We start from the raw sequence: 20,591 nt of genomic DNA, 5'->3' as shown, positions 1-20,591 counted from the left end.
GCACACCACACCACACACACAACACACACACACAAAAACACCACCACCTCACCAACAACGCCCCCACACACACCCTGCGCGCACCGCTCCTCAAAACGACAACGCGCTCGCGCCCCGACCCACGGCAACGACGACCCGACACGCCACGCGACCACCGTCACGCACGCACCCTCCCAACAACGCAATGGCCCACGCCGACCACCGCAAGCGCTCACACGCGCCCGACCCTCCGCACCAGGCCACCAACAACAACCGGGGCCCACCCCGCGCACCCCAAACACCAGCTAAAGCCTACACCCCCGCCTGCCCAGCACCACCACCACCACCCCCCACCCTGCACGGCCCGCTCCTCGAAACGACAACGCGCTCGCGCCCCGCTCCACGGCAACGCCGACCCGACACGCGACGCCACCACCGTCACGCACGCACGCTGCCCCCAACGCATGACCCACGGCGACCGCCGCACGCGCCCGCCCCTCCGCACCAGGCCACCAACAACAACCGGGGACTACCCCGCGCACCCCGGACAGCAGCAAAAGCCTGCACCCCCACGTGCCCACCACCGCCGACACCACCCCCCACCCTGGACGGCCCGCTCCTGGAAACGCCAACACGCTGGCGTCCTGACCCACGGCAACGCCGACCCGAGCCGCGACGCCACCACCGTCCCGCACGCACTCTGCCACCAACGCGATGGCCCACGGCGACCACCGCACGCGCCCGCCCCTCCGCACCAGGCCACCAACAACAACGGGGCCGCCCCCCGCGCACCCCGGACGGCAGCTAAAGCCCACCCCTCCGCCTGCCCGACACCAACACCCCCCACCCTGGACGGCCCGCTCCTGGAAACGCCAACACGCTGGCGCCCTGACCCACGGCAACGCCGACCCGAGCCGCGACGCGACCACCGTCCCGCACGCACTCTGCCACCAACGCGATGGCCCACAGCGACCACCGCACGCGCCCGCCCCTCCGCACCAGGCCACCAACAACAACGGGGCCGCCCCCGCGCACCCCGGACGGCAGCTAAAGCCCACCCCTCCGCCTGCCCGACACCAACACCCCCCACCCTGGACGGCCCGCTCCTGGAAACGCCAACACGCTGGCGCCCTGACCCACGGCAACGCCCACCCGCGCGCACGCTCCCCCCAACCCCCTGACCCACGGCGACCGCGCCCCGCAGCAAAAGCCTACAGCACCCGGTATTCCCAGGCGGTCTCCCATCCAAGTACTAACCGGGCCCGACCCTGCTTAGCTTCCGAGATCAGACGAGATCGGGCGTTCTCAGGGTGGTATGGCCGTAGGCACCCCCTGCCCCGCCAAGGGCCCTCTCGCGGGACCCTCCACGCGCTCACGCCCCGCGCTACACACACGCCCACCCACCCCAACGACCACGACACACCCCCGCGCGCACACCACACCACACACACAACACACACACACAAAAACACCACCACCTCACCAACAACGCCCCCACACACACCCTGCGCGCACCGCTCCTCAAAACGACAACGCGCTCGCGCCCCGACCCACGGCAACGACGACCCGACACGCCACGCGACCACCGTCACGCACGCACCCTCCCAACAACGCAATGGCCCACGCCGACCACCGCAAGCGCTCACACGCGCCCGACCCTCCGCACCAGGCCACCAACAACAACCGGGGCCCACCCCGCGCACCACAAACACCAGCTAAAGCCTACACCCCCGCCTGCCCAGCACCACCACCACCACCCCCCACCCTGCACGGCCCGCTCCTCGAAACGACAACGCGCTCGCGCCCCGCTCCACGGCAACGCCGACCCGACACGCGACGCCACCACCGTCACGCACGCACGCTGCCCCCAACGCATGACCCACGGCGACCGCCGCACGCGCCCGCCCCTCCGCACCAGGCCACCAACAACAACCGGGGACTACCCCGCGCACCCCGGACAGCAGCAAAAGCCTGCACCCCCACGTGCCCACCACCGCCGACACCACCCCCCACCCTGGACGGCCCGCTCCTGGAAACGCCAACACGCTGGCGTCCTGACCCACGGCAACGCCGACCCGAGCCGCGACGCGACCACCGTCCCGCACGCACTCTGCCACCAACGCGATGGCCCACGGCGACCACCGCACGCGCCCGCCCCTCCGCACCAGGCCACCAACAACAACGGGGCCGCCCCCGCGCACCCCGGACGGCAGCTAAAGCCCACCCCTCCGCCTGCCCGACACCAACACCCCCCCACCCTGGACGGCCCGCTCCTGGAAACGCCAACACGCTGGCGCCCTGACCCACGGCAACGCCCACCCGCGCGCACGCTCCCCCCAACCCCCTGACCCACGGCGACCGCGCCCCGCAGCAAAAGCCTACAGCACCCGGTATTCCCAGGCGGTCTCCCATCCAAGTACTAACCGGGCCCGACCCTGCTTAGCTTCCGAGATCAGACGAGATCGGGCGTTCTCAGGGTGGTATGGCCGTAGGCACCCCCTGCCCCGCCAAGGGCCCTCTCGCGGGACCCTCCACGCGCTCACGCCCCGCGCTACACACACGCCCACCCACCCCAACGACCACGACACACCCCCGCGCGCACACCACACCACACACACACACACACAAAAACACCACCACCTCACCAACAACGCCCCCACACACACCCTGCGCGCACCGCTCCTCAAAACGACAACGCGCTCGCGCCCCGACCCACGGCAACGACGACCCGACACGCCACGCGACCACCGTCACGCACGCACCCTCCCAACAACGCAATGGCCCACGCCGACCACCGCAAGCGCTCACACGCGCCCGACCCTCCGCACCAGGCCACCAACAACAACCGGGGCCCACCCCGCGCACCACAAACACCAGCTAAAGCCTACACCCCCGCCTGCCCAGCACCACCACCACCACCCCCCACCCTGCACGGCCCGCTCCTCGAAACGACAACGCGCTCGCGCCCCGCTCCACGGCAACGCCGACCCGACACGCGACGCCACCACCGTCACGCACGCACGCTGCCCCCAACGCATGACCCACGGCGACCGCCGCACGCGCCCGCCCCTCCGCACCAGGCCACCAACAACAACCGGGGACTACCCCGCGCACCCCGGACAGCAGCAAAAGCCTGCACCCCCACGTGCCCACCACCGCCGACACCACCCCCCACCCTGGACGGCCCGCTCCTGGAAACGCCAACACGCTGGCGTCCTGACCCACGGCAACGCCGACCCGAGCCGCGACGCCACCACCGTCCCGCACGCACTCTGCCACCAACGCGATGGCCCACGGCGACCACCGCACGCGCCCGCCCCTCCGCACCAGGCCACCAACAACAACGGGGCCGCCCCCGCGCACCCCGGACGGCAGCTAAAGCCCACCCCTCCGCCTGCCCGACACCAACACCCCCCACCCTGGACGGCCCGCTCCTGCAAACGCCAACACGCTGGCGCCCTGACCCACGGCAACGCCCACCCGCGCGCACGCTCCCCCCAACCCCCTGACCCACGGCGACCGCGCCCCGCAGCAAAAGCCTACAGCACCCGGTATTCCCAGGCGGTCTCCCATCCAAGTACTAACCGGGCCCGACCCTGCTTAGCTTCCGAGATCAGACGAGATCGGGCGTTCTCAGGGTGGTATGGCCGTAGGCACCCCCTGCCCCGCCAAGGGCCCTCTCGCGGGACCCTCCACGCGCTCACGCCCCGCGCTACACACACGCCCACCCACCCCAACGACCACGACACACCCCCGCGCGCACACCACACCACACACACAACACACACACACAAAAACACCACCACCTCACCAACAACGCCCCCACACACACCCTGCGCGCACCGCTCCTCAAAACGACAACCCGCTCGCGCCCCGACCCACGGCAACGACGACCCGACACGCCACGCGACCACCGTCACGCACGCACCCTCCCAACAACGCAATGGCCCACGCCGACCACCGCAAGCGCTCACACGCGCCCGACCCTCCGCACCAGGCCACCAACAACAACCGGGGCCCACCCCGCGCACCCCAAACACCAGCTAAAGCCTACACCCCCGCCTGCCCAGCACCACCACCACCACCCCCCACCCTGCACGGCCCGCTCCTCGAAACGACAACGCGCTCGCGCCCCGCTCCACGGCAACGCCGACCCGACACGCGACGCCACCACCGTCACGCACGCACGCTGCCCCCAACGCATGACCCACGGCGACCGCCGCACGCGCCCGCCCCTCCGCACCAGGCCACCAACAACAACCGGGGACTACCCCGCGCACCCCGGACAGCAGCAAAAGCCTGCACCCCCACGTGCCCACCACCGCCGACACCACCCCCCACCCTGGACGGCCCGCTCCTGGAAACGCCAACACGCTGGCGTCCTGACCCACGGCAACGCCGACCCGAGCCGCGACGCCACCACCGTCCCGCACGCACTCTGCCACCAACGCGATGGCCCACGGCGACCACCGCACGCGCCCGCCCCTCCGCACCAGGCCACCAACAACAACGGGGCCGCCCCCGCGCACCCCGGACGGCAGCTAAAGCCCACCCCTCCGCCTGCCCGACACCAACACCCCCCACCCTGGACGGCCCGCTCCTGGAAACGCCAACACGCTGGCGCCCTGACCCACGGCAACGCCGACCCGAGCCGCGACGCGACCACCGTCCCGCACGCACTCTGCCACCAACGCGATGGCCCACAGCGACCACCGCACGCGCCCGCCCCTCCGCACCAGGCCACCAACAACAACGGGGCCGCCCCCGCGCACCCCGGACGGCAGCTAAAGCCCACCCCTCCGCCTGCCCGACACCAACACCCCCCACCCTGGACGGCCCGCTCCTGGAAACGCCAACACGCTGGCGCCCTGACCCACGGCAACGCCCACCCGCGCGCACGCTCCCCCCAACCCCCTGACCCACGGCGACCGCGCCCCGCAGCAAAAGCCTACAGCACCCGGTATTCCCGGGCGGTCTCCCATCCAAGTACTAACCGGGCCCGACCCTGCTTAGCTTCCGAGATCAGACGAGATCGGGCGTTCTCAGGGTGGTATGGCCGTAGGCACCCCCTGCCCCGCCAAGGGCCCTCTCGCGGGACCCTCCACGCGCTCACGCCCCGCGCTACACACACGCCCACCCACCCCAACGACCACGACACACCCCCGCGCGCACACCACACCACACACACAACACACACACACAAAAACACCACCACCTCACCAACAACGCCCCCACACACACCCTGCGCGCACCGCTCCTCAAAACGACAACGCGCTCGCGCCCCGACCCACGGCAACGACGACCCGACACGCCACGCCACCACCGTCACGCACGCACCCTCCCAACAACGCAATGGCCCACGCCGACCACCGCAAGCGCTCACACGCGCCCGACCCTCCGCACCAGGCCACCAACAACAACCGGGGCCCACCCCGCGCACCACAAACACCAGCTAAAGCCTACACCCCCGCCTGCCCAGAACCACCACCACCACCCCCCACCCTGCACGGCCCGCTCCTCGAAACGACAACGCGCTCGCGCCCCGCTCCACGGCAACGCCGACCCGACACGCGACGCCACCACCGTCACGCACGCACGCTGCCCCCAACGCATGACCCACGGCGACCGCCGCACGCGCCCGCCCCTCCGCACCAGGCCACCAACAACAACCGGGGACTACCCCGCGCACCCCGGACAGCAGCAAAAGCCTGCACCCCCACGTGCCCACCACCGCCGACACCACCCCCCACCCTGGACGGCCCGCTCCTGGAAACGCCAACACGCTGGCGTCCTGACCCACGGCAACGCCGACCCGAGCCGCGACGCCACCACCGTCCCGCACGCACTCTGCCACCAACGCGATGGCCCACGGCGACCACCGCACGCGCCCGCCCCTCCGCACCAGGCCACCAACAACAACGGGGCCGCCCCCGCGCACCCCGGACGGCAGCTAAAGCCCACCCCTCCGCCTGCCCGACACCAACACCCCCCACCCTGGACGGCCCGCTCCTGGAAACGCCAACACGCTGGCGCCCTGACCCACGGCAACGCCCACCCGCGCGCACGCTCCCCCCCAACCCCCTGACCCACGGCGACCGCGCCCCGCAGCAAAAGCCTACAGCACCCGGTATTCCCAGGCGGTCTCCCATCCAAGTACTAACCGGGCCCGACCCTGCTTAGCTTCCGAGATCAGACGAGATCGGGCGTTCTCAGGGTGGTATGGCCGTAGGCACCCCCTGCCCCGCCAAGGGCCCTCTCGCGGGACCCTCCACGCGCTCACGCCCCGCGCTACACACACGCCCACCCACCCCAACGACCACGACACACCCCCGCGCGCACACCACACCACACACACACACACACACACAAAAACACCACCACCTCACCAACAACGCCCCCACACACACCCTGCGCGCACCGCTCCTCAAAACGACAACGCGCTCGCGCCCCGACCCACGGCAACGACGACCCGACACGCCACGCGACCACCGTCACGCACGCACCCTCCCAACAACGCAATGGCCCACGCCGACCACCGCAAGCGCTCACACGCGCCCGACCCTCCGCACCAGGCCACCAACAACAACCGGGGCCCACCCCGCGCACCACAAACACCAGCTAAAGCCTACACCCCCGCCTGCCCAGCACCACCACCACCACCCCCCACCCTGCACGGCCCGCTCCTCGAAACGACAACGCGCTCGCGCCCCGCTCCACGGCAACGCCGACCCGACACGCGACGCCACCACCGTCACGCACGCACGCTGCCCCCAACGCATGACCCACGGCGACCGCCGCACGCGCCCGCCCCTCCGCACCAGGCCACCAACAACAACCGGGGACTACCCCGCGCACCCCGGACAGCAGCAAAAGCCTGCACCCCCACGTGCCCACCACCGCCGACACCACCCCCCACCCTGGACGGCCCGCTCCTGGAAACGCCAACACGCTGGCGTCCTGACCCACGGCAACGCCGACCCGAGCCGCGACGCGACCACCGTCCCGCACGCACTCTGCCACCAACGCGATGGCCCACGGCGACCACCGCACGCGCCCGCCCCTCCGCACCAGGCCACCAACAACAACGGGGCCGCCCCCGCGCACCCCGGACGGCAGCTAAAGCCCACCCCTCCGCCTGCCCGACACCAACACCCCCCACCCTGGACGGCCCGCTCCTGCAAACGCCAACACGCTGGCGCCCTGACCCACGGCAACGCCCACCCGCGCGCACGCTCCCCCCAACCCCCTGACCCACGGCGACCGCGCCCCGCAGCAAAAGCCTACAGCACCCGGTATTCCCAGGCGGTCTCCCATCCAAGTACTAACCGGGCCCGACCCTGCTTAGCTTCCGAGATCAGACGAGATCGGGCGTTCTCAGGGTGGTATGGCCGTAGGCACCCCCTGCCCCGCCAAGGGCCCTCTCGCGGGACCCTCCACGCGCTCACGCCCCGCGCTACACACACGCCCACCCACCCCAACGACCACGACACACCCCCGCGCGCACACCACACCACACACACAACACACACACACAAAAACACCACCACCTCACCAACAACGCCCCCACACACACCCTGCGCGCACCGCTCCTCAAAACGACAACCCGCTCGCGCCCCGACCCACGGCAACGACGACCCGACACGCCACGCGACCACCGTCACGCACGCACCCTCCCAACAACGCAATGGCCCACGCCGACCACCGCAAGCGCTCACACGCGCCCGACCCTCCGCACCAGGCCACCAACAACAACCGGGGCCCACCCCGCGCACCACAAACACCAGCTAAAGCCTACACCCCCACCTGCCCAGAACCACCACCACCACCCCCCACCCTGCACGGCCCGCTCCTCGAAACGACAACGCGCTCGCGCCCCGCTCCACGGCAACGCCGACCCGACACGCGACGCCACCACCGTCACGCACGCACGCTGCCCCCAACGCATGACCCACGGCGACCGCCGCACGCGCCCGCCCCTCCGCACCAGGCCACCAACAACAACCGGGGACTACCCCGCGCACCCCGGACAGCAGCAAAAGCCTGCACCCCCACGTGCCCACCACCGCCGACACCACCCCCCACCCTGGACGGCCCGCTCCTGGAAACGCCAACACGCTGGCGTCCTGACCCACGGCAACGCCGACCCGAGCCGCGACGCCACCACCGTCCCGCACGCACTCTGCCACCAACGCGATGGCCCACGGCGACCACCGCACGCGCCCGCCCCTCCGCACCAGGCCACCAACAACAACGGGGCCGCCCCCGCGCACCCCGGACGGCAGCTAAAGCCCACCCCTCCGCCTGCCCGACACCAACACCCCCCACCCTGGACGGCCCGCTCCTGGAAACGCCAACACGCTGGCGCCCTGACCCACGGCAACGCCCACCCGCGCGCACGCTCCCCCCAACCCCCTGACCCACGGCGACCGCGCCCCGCAGCAAAAGCCTACAGCACCCGGTATTCCCAGGCGGTCTCCCATCCAAGTACTAACCGGGCCCGACCCTGCTTAGCTTCCGAGATCAGACGAGATCGGGCGTTCTCAGGGTGGTATGGCCGTAGGCACCCCCTGCCCCGCCAAGGGCCCTCTCGCGGGACCCTCCACGCGCTCACGCCCCGCGCTACACACACGCCCACCCACCCCAACGACCACGACACACCCCCGCGCGCACACCACACCACACACACAACACACACACACAAAAACACCACCACCTCACCAACAACGCCCCCACACACACCCTGCGCGCACCGCTCCTCAAAACGACAACGCGCTCGCGCCCCGACCCACGGCAACGACGACCCGACACGCCACGCGACCACCGTCACGCACGCACCCTCCCAACAACGCAATGGCCCACGCCGACCACCGCAAGCGCTCACACGCGCCCGACCCTCCGCACCAGGCCACCAACAACAACCGGGGCCCACCCCGCGCACCACAAACACCAGCTAAAGCCTACACCCCCGCCTGCCCAGCACCACCACCACCACCCCCCACCCTGCACGGCCCGCTCCTCGAAATGACAACGCGCTCGCGCCCCGCTCCACGGCAACGCCGACCCGACACGCGACGCCACCACCGTCACGCACGCACGCTGCCCCCAACGCATGACCCACGGCGACCGCCGCACGCGCCCGCCCCTCCGCACCAGGCCACCAACAACAACCGGGGACTACCCCGCGCACCCCGGACAGCAGCAAAAGCCTGCACCCCCACGTGCCCACCACCGCCGACACCACCCCCCACCCTGGACGGCCCGCTCCTGGAAACGCCAACACGCTGGCGTCCTGACCCACGGCAACGCCGACCCGAGCCGCGACGCGACCACCGTCCCGCACGCACTCTGCCACCAACGCGATGGCCCACGGCGACCACCGCACGCGCCCGCCCCTCCGCACCAGGCCACCAACAACAACGGGGCCGCCCCCGCGCACCCCGGACGGCAGCTAAAGCCCACCCCTCCGCCTGCCCGACACCAACACCCCCCACCCTGGACGGCCCCCTCCTGGAAACGCCAACACGCTGGCGCCCTGCCCCACGGCAACGCCCACCCGCGCGCACGCTCCCCCCAACCCCCTGACCCACGGCGACCGCGCCCCGCAGCAAAAGCCTACAGCACCCGGTATTCCCAGGCGGTCTCCCATCCAAGTACTAACCGGGCCCGACCCTGCTTAGCTTCCGAGATCAGACGAGATCGGGCGTTCTCAGGGTGGTATGGCCGTAGGCACCCCCTGCCCCGCCAAGGGCCCTCTCGCGGGACCCTCCACGCGCTCACGCCCCGCGCTACACACACGCCCACCCACCCCAACGACCACGACACACCCCCGCGCGCACACCACACCACACACACAACACACACACACAAAAACACCACCACCTCACCAACAACGCCCCCACACACACCCTGCGCGCACCGCTCCTCAAAACGACAACGCGCTCGCGCCCCGACCCACGGCAACGACGACCCGACACGCCACGCGACCACCGTCACGCACGCACCCTCCCAACAACGCAATGGCCCACGCCGACCACCGCAAGCGCTCACACGCGCCCGACCCTCCGCACCAGGCCACCAACAACAACCGGGGCCCACCCCGCGCACCACAAACACCAGCTAAAGCCTACACCCCCGCCTGCCCAGAACCACCACCACCACCCCGCACCCTGCACGGCCCGCTCCTCGAAACGACAACGGGCTCACGCCCCGCTCCACGGCAACGCCGACCCGACACGCGACGCCACCACCGTCACGCACGCACGCTGCCCCCAACGCATGACCCACGGCGACCGCCGCACGCGCCCGCCCCTCCGCACCAGGCCACCAACAACAACCGGGGACTACCCCGCGCACCCCGGACAGCAGCAAAAGCCTGCACCCCCACGTGCCCACCACCGCCGACACCACCCCCCACCCTGGACGGCCCGCTCCTGGAAACGCCAACACGCTGGCGTCCTGACCCACGGCAACGCCGACCCGAGCCGCGACGCCACCACCGTCCCGCACGCACTCTGCCACCAACGCGATGGCCCACGGCGACCACCGCACGCGCCCGCCCCTCCGCACCAGGCCACCAACAACAACGGGGCCGCCCCCGCGCACCCCGGACGGCAGCTAAAGCCCACCCCTCCGCCTGCCCGACACCAACACCCCCCACCCTGGACGGCCCCCTCCTGGAAACGCCAACACGCTGGCGCCCTGCCCCACGGCAACGCCCACCCGCGCGCACGCTCCCCCCAACCCCCTGACCCACGGCGACCGCGCCCCGCAGCAAAAGCCTACAGCACCCGGTATTCCCAGGCGGTCTCCCATCCAAGTACTAACCGGGCCCGACCCTGCTTAGCTTCCGAGATCAGACGAGATCGGGCGTTCTCAGGGTGGTATGGCCGTAGGCACCCCCTGCCCCGCCAAGGGCCCTCTCGCGGGACCCTCCACGCGCTCACGCCCCGCGCTACACACACGCCCACCCACCCCAACGACCACGACACACCCCCGCGCGCACACCACACCACACACACAACACACACACACAAAAACACCACCACCTCACCAACAACGCCCCCACACACACCCTGCGCGCACCGCTCCTCAAAACGACAACGCGCTCGCGCCCCGACCCACGGCAACGACGACCCGACACGCCACGCGACCACCGTCACGCACGCACCCTCCCAACAACGCAATGGCCCACGCCGACCACCGCAAGCGCTCACACGCGCCCGACCCTCCGCACCAGGCCACCAACAACAACCGGGGCCCACCCCGCGCACCACAAACACCAGCTAAAGCCTACACCCCCGCCTGCCCAGCACCACCACCACCACCCCCCACCCTGCACGGCCCGCTCCTCGAAATGACAACGCGCTCGCGCCCCGCTCCACGGCAACGCCGACCCGACACGCGACGCCACCACCGTCACGCACGCACGCTGCCCCCAACGCATGACCCACGGCGACCGCCGCACGCGCCCGCCCCTCCGCACCAGGCCACCAACAACAACCGGGGACTACCCCGCGCACCCCGGACAGCAGCAAAAGCCTGCACCCCCACGTGCCCACCACCGCCGACACCACCCCCCACCCTGGACGGCCCGCTCCTGGAAACGCCAACACGCTGGCGTCCTGACCCACGGCAACGCCGACCCGAGCCGCGACGCGACCACCGTCCCGCACGCACTCTGCCACCAACGCGATGGCCCACGGCGACCACCGCACGCGCCCGCCCCTCCGCACCAGGCCACCAACAACAACGGGGCCGCCCCCGCGCACCCCGGACGGCAGCTAAAGCCCACCCCTCCGCCTGCCCGACACCAACACCCCCCACCCTGGACGGCCCCCTCCTGGAAACGCCAACACGCTGGCGCCCTGCCCCACGGCAACGCCCACCCGCGCGCACGCTCCCCCCAACCCCCTGACCCACGGCGACCGCGCCCCGCAGCAAAAGCCTACAGCACCCGGTATTCCCAGGCGGTCTCCCATCCAAGTACTAACCGGGCCCGACCCTGCTTAGCTTCCGAGATCAGACGAGATCGGGCGTTCTCAGGGTGGTATGGCCGTAGGCACCCCCTGCCCCGCCAAGGGCCCTCTCGCGGGACCCTCCACGCGCTCACGCCCCGCGCTACACACACGCCCACCCACCCCAACGACCACGACACACCCCCGCGCGCACACCACACCACACACACAACACACACACACAAAAACACCACCACCTCACCAACAACGCCCCCACACACACCCTGCGCGCACCGCTCCTCAAAACGACAACGCGCTCGCGCCCCGACCCACGGCAACGACGACCCGACACGCCACGCGACCACCGTCACGCACGCACCCTCCCAACAACGCAATGGCCCACGCCGACCACCGCAAGCGCTCACACGCGCCCGACCCTCCGCACCAGGCCACCAACAACAACCGGGGCCCACCCCGCGCACCACAAACACCAGCTAAAGCCTACACCCCCGCCTGCCCAGAACCACCACCACCACCCCGCACCCTGCACGGCCCGCTCCTCGAAACGACAACGGGCTCACGCCCCGCTCCACGGCAACGCCGACCCGACACGCGACGCCACCACCGTCACGCACGCACGCTGCCCCCAACGCATGACCCACGGCGACCGCCGCACGCGCCCGCCCCTCCGCACCAGGCCACCAACAACAACCGGGGACTACCCCGCGCACCCCGGACAGCAGCAAAAGCCTGCACCCCCACGTGCCCACCACCGCCGACACCACCCCCCACCCTGGACGGCCCGCTCCTGGAAACGCCAACACGCTGGCGTCCTGACCCACGGCAACGCCGACCCGAGCCGCGACGCCACCACCGTCCCGCACGCACTCTGCCACCAACGCGATGGCCCACGGCGACCACCGCACGCGCCCGCCCCTCCGCACCAGGCCACCAACAACAACGGGGCCGCCCCCGCGCACCCCGGACGGCAGCTAAAGCCCACCCCTCCGCCTGCCCGACACCAACACCCCCCACCCTGGACGGCCCCCTCCTGGAAACGCCAACACGCTGGCGCCCTGCCCCACGGCAACGCCCACCCGCGCGCACGCTCCCCCCAACCCCCTGACCCACGGCGACCGCGCCCCGCAGCAAAAGCCTACAGCACCCGGTATTCCCGGGCGGTCTCCCATCCAAGTACTAACCGGGCCCGACCCTGCTTAGCTTCCGAGATCAGACGAGATCGGGCGTTCTCAGGGTGGTATGGCCGTAGGCACCCCCTGCCCCGCCAAGGGCCCTCTCGCGGGACCCTCCACGCGCTCACGCCCCGCGCTACACACACGCCCACCCACCCCAACGACCACGACACACCCCCGCGCGCACACCACACCACACACACAACACACACACACAAAAACACCACCACCTCACCAACAACGCCCCCACACACACCCTGCGCGCACCGCTCCTCAAAACGACAACGCGCTCGCGCCCCGACCCACGGCAACGACGACCCGACACGCCACGCGACCACCGTCACGCACGCACCCTCCCAACAACGCAATGGCCCACGCCGACCACCGCAAGCGCTCACACGCGCCCGACCCTCCGCACCAGGCCACCAACAACAACCGGGGCCCACCCCGCGCACCACAAACACCAGCTAAAGCCTACACCCCCGCCTGCCCAGCACCACCACCACCACCCCCCACCCTGCACGGCCCGCTCCTCGAAATGACAACGCGCTCGCGCCCCGCTCCACGGCAACGCCGACCCGACACGCGACGCCACCACCGTCACGCACGCACGCTGCCCCCAACGCATGACCCACGGCGACCGCCGCACGCGCCCGCCCCTCCGCACCAGGCCACCAACAACAACCGGGGACTACCCCGCGCACCCCGGACAGCAGCAAAAGCCTGCACCCCCACGTGCCCACCACCGCCGACACCACCCCCCACCCTGGACGGCCCGCTCCTGGAAACGCCAACACGCTGGCGTCCTGACCCACGGCAACGCCGACCCGAGCCGCGACGCGACCACCGTCCCGCACGCACTCTGCCACCAACGCGATGGCCCACGGCGACCACCGCACGCGCCCGCCCCTCCGCACCAGGCCACCAACAACAACGGGGCCGCCCCCGCGCACCCCGGACGGCAGCTAAAGCCCACCCCTCCGCCTGCCCGACACCAACACCCCCCACCCTGGACGGCCCGCTCCTGGAAACGCCAACACGCTGGCGCCCTGACCCACGGCAACGCCCACCCGCGCGCACGCTCCCCCCAACCCCCTGACCCACGGCGACCGCGCCCCGCAGCAAAAGCCTACAGCACCCGGTATTCCCAGGCGGTCTCCCATCCAAGTACTAACCGGGCCCGACCCTGCTTAGCTTCCGAGATCAGACGAGATCGGGCGTTCTCAGGGTGGTATGGCCGTAGGCACCCCCTGCCCCGCCAAGGGCCCTCTCGCGGGACCCTCCACGCGCTCACGCCCCGCGCTACACACACGCCCACCCACCCCAACGACCACGACACACCCCCCGCGCGCACACCACACCACACACACAACACACACACACAAAAACACCACCACCTCACCAACAACGCCCCCACACACACCCTGCGCGCACCGCTCCTCAAAACGACAACGCGCTCGCGCCCCGACCCACGGCAACGACGACCCGACACGCCACGCGACCACCGTCACGCACGCACCCTCCCAACAACGCAATGGCCCACGCCGACCACCGCAAGCGCTCACACGCGCCCGACCCTCCGCACCAGGCCACCAACAACAACCGGGGCCCACCCCGCGCACCACAAACACCAGCTAAAGCCTACACCCCCGCCTGCCCAGAACCACCACCACCACCCCGCACCCTGCACGGCCCGCTCCTCGAAACGACAACGGGCTCACGCCCCGCTCCACGGCAACGCCGACCCGACACGCGACGCCACCACCGTCACGCACGCACGCTGCCCCCAACGCATGACCCACGGCGACCGCCGCACGCGCCCGCCCCTCCGCACCAGGCCACCAACAACAACCGGGGACTACCCCGCGCACCCCGGACAGCAGCAAAAGCCTGCACCCCCACGTGCCCACCACCGCCGACACCACCCCCCACCCTGGACGGCCCGCTCCTGGAAACGCCAACACGCTGGCGTCCTGACCCACGGCAACGCCGACCCGAGCCGCGACGCCACCACCGTCCCGCACGCACTCTGCCACCAACGCGATGGCCCACGGCGACCACCGCACGCGCCCGCCCCTCCGCACCAGGCCACCAACAACAACGGGGCCGCCCCCCGCGCACCCCGGACGGCAGCTAAAGCCCACCCCTCCGCCTGCCCGACACCAACACCCCCCACCCTGGACGGCCCCCTCCTGGAAACGCCAACACGCTGGCGCCCTGCCCCACGGCAACGCCCACCCGCGCGCACGCTCCCCCCAACCCCCTGACCCACGGCGACCGCGCCCCGCAGCAAAAGCCTACAGCACCCGGTATTCCCAGGCGGTCTCCCATCCAAGTACTAACCGGGCCCGACCCTGCTTAGCTTCCGAGATCAGACGAGATCGGGCGTTCTCAGGGTGGTATGGCCGTAGGCACCCCCTGCCCCGCCAAGGGCCCTCTCGCGGGACCCTCCACGCGCTCACGCCCCGCGCTACACACACGCCCACCCACCCCAACGACCACGACACACCCCCGCGCGCACACCACACCACACACACAACACACACACACAAAAACACCACCACCTCACCAACAACGCCCCCACACACACCCTGCGCGCACCGCTCCTCAAAACGACAACGCGCTCGCGCCCCGACCCACGGCAACGACGACCCGACACGCCACGCGACCACCGTCACGCACGCACCCTCCCAACAACGCAATGGCCCACGCCGACCACCGCAAGCGCTCACACGCGCCCGACCCTCCGCACCAGGCCACCAACAACAACCGGGGCCCACCCCGCGCACCACAAACACCAGCTAAAGCCTACACCCCCGCCTGCCCAGCACCACCACCACCACCCCCCACCCTGCACGGCCCGCTCCTCGAAATGACAACGCGCTCGCGCCCCGCTCCACGGCAACGCCGACCCGACACGCGACGCCACCACCGTCACGCACGCACGCTGCCCCCAACGCATGACCCACGGCGACCGCCGCACGCGCCCGCCCCTCCGCACCAGGCCACCAACAACAACCGGGGACTACCCCGCGCACCCCGGACAGCAGCAAAAGCCTGCACCCCCACGTGCCCACCACCGCCGACACCACCCCCCACCCTGGACGGCCCGCTCCTGGAAACGCCAACACGCTGGCGTCCTGACCCACGGCAACGCCGACCCGAGCCGCGACGCGACCACCGTCCCGCACGCACTCTGCCACCAACGCGATGGCCCACGGCGACCACCGCACGCGCCCGCCCCTCCGCACCAGGCCACCAACAACAACGGGGCCGCCCCCGCGCACCCCGGACGGCAGCTAAAGCCCACCCCTCCGCCTGCCCGACACCAACACCCCCCACCCTGGACGGCCCCCTCCTGGAAACGCCAACACGCTGGCGCCCTGCCCCACGGCAACGCCCACCCGCGCGCACGCTCCCCCCAACCCCCTGACCCACGGCGACCGCGCCCCGCAGCAAAAGCCTACAGCACCCGGTATTCCCAGGCGGTCTCCCATCCAAGTACTAACCGGGCCCGACCCTGCTTAGCTTCCGAGATCAGACGAGATCGGGCGTTCTCAGGGTGGTATGGCCGTAGGCACCCCCTGCCCCGCCAAGGGCCCTCTCGCGGGACCCTCCACGCGCTCACGCCCCGCGCTACACACACGCCCACCCACCCCAACGACCACGACACACCCCCGCGCGCACACCACACCACACACACAACACACACACACAAAAACACCACCACCTCACCAACAACGCCCCCACACACACCCTGCGCGCACCGCTCCTCAAAACGACAACGCGCTCGCGCCCCGACCCACGGCAACGACGACCCGACACGCCACGCGACCACCGTCACGCACGCACCCTCCCAACAACGCAATGGCCCACGCCGACCACCGCAAGCGCTCACACGCGCCCGACCCTCCGCACCAGGCCACCAACAACAACCGGGGCCCACCCCGCGCACCACAAACACCAGCTAAAGCCTACACCCCCGCCTGCCCAGAACCACCACCACCACCCCCCACCCTGCACGGCCCGCTCCTCGAAACGACAACGCGCTCGCGCCCCGCTCCACGGCAACGCCGACCCGACACGCGACGCCACCACCGTCACGCACGCACGCTGCCCCCAACGCATGACCCACGGCGACCGCCGCACGCGCCCGCCCCTCCGCACCAGGCCACCAACAACAACCGGGGACTACCCCGCGCACCCCGGACAGCAGCAAAAGCCTGCACCCCCACGTGCCCACCACCGCCGACACCACCCCCCACCCTGGACGGCCCGCTCCTGGAAACGCCAACACGCTGGCGTCCTGACCCACGGCAACGCCGACCCGAGCCGCGACGCCACCACCGTCCCGCACGCACTCTGCCACCAACGCGATGGCCCACGGCGACCACCGCACGCGCCCGCCCCTCCGCACCAGGCCACCAACAACAACCGGGGACTACCCCGCGCACCCCGGACGGCAGCTAAAGCCCACCCCTCCGCCTGCCCGACACCAACACCCCCCACCCTGGACGGCCCGCTCCTGGAAACGCCAACACGCTGGCGCCCTGACCCACGGCAACGCCGACCCGAGCCGCGACGCGACCACCGTCCCGCACGCACTCTGCCACCAACGCGATGGCCCACAGCGACCACCGCACGCGCCCCGCCCCTCCACACCAGGCCACCAACAACAACGGGGCCGCCCCCGCGCACCCCGGACGGCAGCTAAAGCCCACCCCTCCGCCTGCCCGACACCAACACCCCCCACCCTGGACGGCCCGCTCCTGGAAACGCCAACACGCTGGCGCCCTGACCCACGGCAACGCCCACCCGCGCGCACGCTCCCCCCAACCCCCTGACCCACGGCGACCGCGCCCCGCAGCAAAAGCCTACAGCACCCGGTATTCCCAGGCGGTCTCCCATCCAAGTACTAACCGGGCCCGACCCTGCTTAGCTTCCGAGATCAGACGAGATCGGGCGTTCTCAGGGTGGTATGGCCGTAGGCACCCCCTGCCCCGCCAAGGGCCCTCTCGCGGGACCCTCCACGCGCTCACGCCCCGCGCTACACACACGCCCACCCACCCCAACGACCACGACACACCCCCGCGCGCACACCACACCACACACACAACACACACACACAAAAACACCACCACCTCACCAACAACGCCCCCACACACACCCTGCGCGCACCGCTCCTCAAAACGACAACGCGCTCGCGCCCCGACCCACGGCAACGACGACCCGACACGCCACGCGACCACCGTCACGCACGCACCCTCCCAACAACGCAATGGCCCACGCCGACCACCGCAAGCGCTCACACGCGCCCGACCCTCCGCACCAGGCCACCAACAACAACCGGGGCCCACCCCGCGCACCACAAACACCAGCTAAAGCCTACACCCCCGCCTGCCCAGAACCACCACCACCACCCCGCACCCTGCACGGCCCGCTCCTCGAAACGACAACGGGCTCACGCCCCGCTCCACGGCAACGCCGACCCGACACGCGACGCCACCACCGTCACGCACGCACGCTGCCCCCAACGCATGACCCACGGCGACCGCCGCACGCGCCCGCCCCTCCGCACCAGGCCACCAACAACAACCGGGGACTACCCCGCGCACCCCGGACAGCAGCAAAAGCCTGCACCCCCACGTGCCCACCACCGCCGACACCACCCCCCACCCTGGACGGCCCGCTCCTGGAAACGCCAACACGCTGGCGTCCTGACCCACGGCAACGCCGACCCGAGCCGCGACGCCACCACCGTCCCGCACGCACTCTGCCACCAACGCGATGGCCCACGGCGACCACCGCACGCGCCCGCCCCTCCGCACCAGGCCACCAACAACAACGGGGCCGCCCCCGCGCACCCCGGACGGCAGCTAAAGCCCACCCCTCCGCCTGCCCGACACCAACACCCCCCACCCTGGACGGCCCCCTCCTGGAAACGCCAACACGCTGGCGCCCTGCCCCACGGCAACGCCCACCCGCGCGCACGCTCCCCCCAACCCCCTGACCCACGGCGACCGCGCCCCGCAGCAAAAGCCTACAGCACCCGGTATTCCCAGGCGGTCTCCCATCCAAGTACTAACCGGGCCCGACCCTGCTTAGCTTCCGAGATCAGACGAGATCGGGCGTTCTCAGGGTGGTATGGCCGTAGGCACCCCCTGCCCCGCCAAGGGCCCTCTCGCGGGACCCTCCACGCGCTCACGCCCCGCGCTACACACACGCCCACCCACCCCAACGACCACGACACACCCCCGCGCGCACACCACACCACACACACAACACACACACACAAAAACACCACCACCTCACCAACAACGCCCCCACACACACCCTGCGCGCACCGCTCCTCAAAACGACAACGCGCTCGCGCCCCGACCCACGGCAACGACGACCCGACACGCCACGCGACCACCGTCACGCACGCACCCTCCCAACAACGCAATGGCCCACGCCGACCACCGCAAGCGCTCACACGCGCCCGACCCTCCGCACCAGGCCACCAACAACAACCGGGGCCCACCCCGCGCACCCCAAACACCAGCTAAAGCCTACACCCCCGCCTGCCCAGAACCACCACCACCACCCCCCACCCTGCACGGCCCGCTCCTCGAAACGACAACGCGCTCGCGCCCCGCTCCACGGCAACGCCGACCCGACACGCGACGCCACCACCGTCACGCACGCACGCTGCCCCCAACGCATGACCCACGGCGACCGCCGCACGCGCCCGCCCCTCCGCACCAGGCCACCAACAACAACCGGGGACTACCCCGCGCACCCCGGACAGCAGCAAAAGCCTGCACCCCCACGTGCCCACCACCGCCGACACCACCCCCCACCCTGGACGGCCCGCTCCTGGAAACGCCAACACGCTGGCGTCCTGACCCACGGCAACGCCGACCCGAGCCGCGACGCGACCACCATCCCGCACGCACTCTGCCACCAACGCGATGGCCCACGGCGACCACCGCACGCGCCCGCCCCTCCGCACCAGGCCACCAACAACAACGGGGCCGCCCCCGCGCACCCCGGACGGCAGCTAAAGCCCACCCCTCCGCCTGCCCGACACCAACACCCCCCACCCTGGACGGCCCCCTCCTGGAAACGCCAACACGCTGGCGCCCTGCCCCACGGCAACGCCCACCCGCGCGCACGCTCCCCCCAACCCCCTGACCCACGGCGACCGCGCCCCGCAGCAAAAGCCTACAGCACCCGGTATTCCCAGGCGGTCTCCCATCCAAGTACTAACCGGGCCCGACCCTGCTTAGCTTCCGAGATCAGACGAGATCGGGCGTTCTCAGGGTGGTATGGCCGTAGGCACCCCCTGCCCCGCCAAGGGCCCTCTCGCGGGACCCTCCACGCGCTCACGCCCCGCGCTACACACACGCCCACCCACCCCAACGACCACGACACACCCCCGCGCGCACACCACACCACACACACAACACACACACACAAAAAC

At 71.2% G+C, this 20,591-nt stretch overlaps 17 non-coding genes across 17 annotated transcripts; all 17 read right to left on the bottom strand.

Moving 5' to 3' along the window:
* Positions 1 to 1,187: 1,187 nt before the first annotated feature.
* Positions 1,188 to 1,306, bottom strand: LOC142594408 (5S ribosomal RNA). Its single transcript, XR_012831402.1, has one exon. It is a non-coding gene; the product is annotated as a 5S ribosomal RNA (ribosomal RNA).
* Positions 1,307 to 2,354: 1,048 nt separating this feature from the next.
* LOC142594407 (5S ribosomal RNA) lies at positions 2,355 to 2,473 on the bottom strand. The gene has a single exon (XR_012831401.1). It is a non-coding gene; the product is annotated as a 5S ribosomal RNA (ribosomal RNA).
* A 1,042-nt stretch (positions 2,474 to 3,515) lies between these two features.
* Positions 3,516 to 3,634, bottom strand: LOC142594406 (5S ribosomal RNA). Its single transcript, XR_012831400.1, has one exon. It is a non-coding gene; the product is annotated as a 5S ribosomal RNA (ribosomal RNA).
* A 1,290-nt stretch (positions 3,635 to 4,924) lies between these two features.
* LOC142594359 (5S ribosomal RNA) lies at positions 4,925 to 5,043 on the bottom strand. Its single transcript, XR_012831353.1, has one exon. It is a non-coding gene; the product is annotated as a 5S ribosomal RNA (ribosomal RNA).
* A 1,048-nt stretch (positions 5,044 to 6,091) lies between these two features.
* Positions 6,092 to 6,210, bottom strand: LOC142594405 (5S ribosomal RNA). Its single transcript, XR_012831399.1, has one exon. It is a non-coding gene; the product is annotated as a 5S ribosomal RNA (ribosomal RNA).
* Positions 6,211 to 7,256: 1,046 nt separating this feature from the next.
* LOC142594404 (5S ribosomal RNA) lies at positions 7,257 to 7,375 on the bottom strand. The gene has a single exon (XR_012831398.1). It is a non-coding gene; the product is annotated as a 5S ribosomal RNA (ribosomal RNA).
* Positions 7,376 to 8,422: 1,047 nt separating this feature from the next.
* On the bottom strand, positions 8,423 to 8,541 carry LOC142594403 (5S ribosomal RNA). The gene has a single exon (XR_012831397.1). It is a non-coding gene; the product is annotated as a 5S ribosomal RNA (ribosomal RNA).
* Positions 8,542 to 9,588: 1,047 nt separating this feature from the next.
* On the bottom strand, positions 9,589 to 9,707 carry LOC142594402 (5S ribosomal RNA). Its single transcript, XR_012831396.1, has one exon. It is a non-coding gene; the product is annotated as a 5S ribosomal RNA (ribosomal RNA).
* A 1,047-nt stretch (positions 9,708 to 10,754) lies between these two features.
* LOC142594401 (5S ribosomal RNA) lies at positions 10,755 to 10,873 on the bottom strand. The gene has a single exon (XR_012831395.1). It is a non-coding gene; the product is annotated as a 5S ribosomal RNA (ribosomal RNA).
* Positions 10,874 to 11,920: 1,047 nt separating this feature from the next.
* On the bottom strand, positions 11,921 to 12,039 carry LOC142594400 (5S ribosomal RNA). Its single transcript, XR_012831394.1, has one exon. It is a non-coding gene; the product is annotated as a 5S ribosomal RNA (ribosomal RNA).
* A 1,047-nt stretch (positions 12,040 to 13,086) lies between these two features.
* On the bottom strand, positions 13,087 to 13,205 carry LOC142594358 (5S ribosomal RNA). The gene has a single exon (XR_012831352.1). It is a non-coding gene; the product is annotated as a 5S ribosomal RNA (ribosomal RNA).
* Positions 13,206 to 14,252: 1,047 nt separating this feature from the next.
* On the bottom strand, positions 14,253 to 14,371 carry LOC142594399 (5S ribosomal RNA). The gene has a single exon (XR_012831393.1). It is a non-coding gene; the product is annotated as a 5S ribosomal RNA (ribosomal RNA).
* Positions 14,372 to 15,420: 1,049 nt separating this feature from the next.
* LOC142594397 (5S ribosomal RNA) lies at positions 15,421 to 15,539 on the bottom strand. The gene has a single exon (XR_012831391.1). It is a non-coding gene; the product is annotated as a 5S ribosomal RNA (ribosomal RNA).
* Positions 15,540 to 16,586: 1,047 nt separating this feature from the next.
* Positions 16,587 to 16,705, bottom strand: LOC142594396 (5S ribosomal RNA). The gene has a single exon (XR_012831390.1). It is a non-coding gene; the product is annotated as a 5S ribosomal RNA (ribosomal RNA).
* Positions 16,706 to 17,997: 1,292 nt separating this feature from the next.
* LOC142594395 (5S ribosomal RNA) lies at positions 17,998 to 18,116 on the bottom strand. Its single transcript, XR_012831389.1, has one exon. It is a non-coding gene; the product is annotated as a 5S ribosomal RNA (ribosomal RNA).
* Positions 18,117 to 19,163: 1,047 nt separating this feature from the next.
* Positions 19,164 to 19,282, bottom strand: LOC142594394 (5S ribosomal RNA). The gene has a single exon (XR_012831388.1). It is a non-coding gene; the product is annotated as a 5S ribosomal RNA (ribosomal RNA).
* Positions 19,283 to 20,329: 1,047 nt separating this feature from the next.
* On the bottom strand, positions 20,330 to 20,448 carry LOC142594393 (5S ribosomal RNA). Its single transcript, XR_012831387.1, has one exon. It is a non-coding gene; the product is annotated as a 5S ribosomal RNA (ribosomal RNA).
* Positions 20,449 to 20,591: the final 143 nt, after the last annotated feature.

The sequence above is a fragment of the Pelecanus crispus genome, chromosome 9 (genome assembly GCF_030463565.1).
Source record: "Pelecanus crispus isolate bPelCri1 chromosome 9, bPelCri1.pri, whole genome shotgun sequence".
Taxonomy (NCBI): domain Eukaryota; kingdom Metazoa; phylum Chordata; class Aves; order Pelecaniformes; family Pelecanidae; genus Pelecanus; species Pelecanus crispus.
Note: the sequence above shows the minus strand (reverse complement) of the source record. Positions and strands in the feature narration are given on the sequence as shown.